The sequence below is a fragment of the Rhea americana genome, unplaced genomic scaffold (assembly GCF_003343005.1).
Source record: "Rhea americana isolate MKP2758 unplaced genomic scaffold, rheAme1 scaffold_112, whole genome shotgun sequence".
Lineage (NCBI taxonomy): Eukaryota > Metazoa > Chordata > Aves > Rheiformes > Rheidae > Rhea > Rhea americana.
Window position 1 is genome coordinate 1440841 of NW_028185173.1, and position 1050 is coordinate 1441890.

The following is a 1050-nucleotide window of genomic DNA, read 5'->3' on the forward strand; positions in this document are numbered from 1 at the left end:
GCCGCCTGCGCCGCCCGGCCTGCGCCGCCTCGGGCCGCCCCGACGGGCAGCCGGGCTCGCCCGGCTCTGCTGGGTGACACCCGCCACTTCTCGGGGGCATCGACACCGCTGTTCTCGCAGCCCTGTGAGTTAACAAAACCAAGAGCAGTTCTGCCCTTGCGCTCGCTTCAGTCTCCTTTCTTTTAATATTAGAGCACATATTGAAACGATAAACACAATGAAAAGCACAAAATATTTCATCAGTGTTGTAACTGTATATTTCCTTTATTCTGAAGAAATATCAAGTTTTGAACAGTGCACAGAGGCAGCAACTTCTGCTTTGGACGCCACACTCTTTTTAAAGACCGCGTTGTTACAGTTAAATCTAAAGACAATTTTTAAAAAGCATTAGATCTCAGAAAAGGGGGTGAAATCTTACCGTCGAAAGACTGCTGCAGGTTCCAGCTCAGTCTGAAACTGCAGGGAAAAGTGGAGCAGATGCTGAACAAAAGTTTTAGATTTTTTTTTTCAGAAAGTCTGCAAAACTAATTTCCCACAAAATAGGACTCAATTTCCGTTTAAGAAACTAGCTCTTGCAAATCTCATACAATTCCTGATTTTTTCCAATAGCATTTGAAATTCATTTTATCTTTTGCACATGGACCCAAGAATTTAGACTTGAATTGCAGGCTCGTAGTGGTTTTGTTTTGCTTTTTTATTTTGATTTGGGAGGAGGAGTAGGAAGGTAGAGTGAGGAGGAAAGGCTAAGCAACAAAGTGTTTGTGCAGTGGGCACCTCTTGGTGAGCGCGTTAAATACATTATCCTCATTTAGACCAGTTAACGGCTTTCTTCACGGCTCCTGTTAATTCCACTACATGCACGTTAAAAAAAGCCAAGCCCCGACTCTCCAGCCTGTCCCGCCTGAGTCGCTAAAGATCACAACGAAGAAAATGAAGATACAGAGAATAAAAGCAATGTGGGTTCTCGTTTGGAAGGGGCAGGGGGCGAAGAAGGAAACTGTTATTCCCCGAGCATCTGGCGTGGGTCGTTAAGCGCCGCTTATTTCGTTG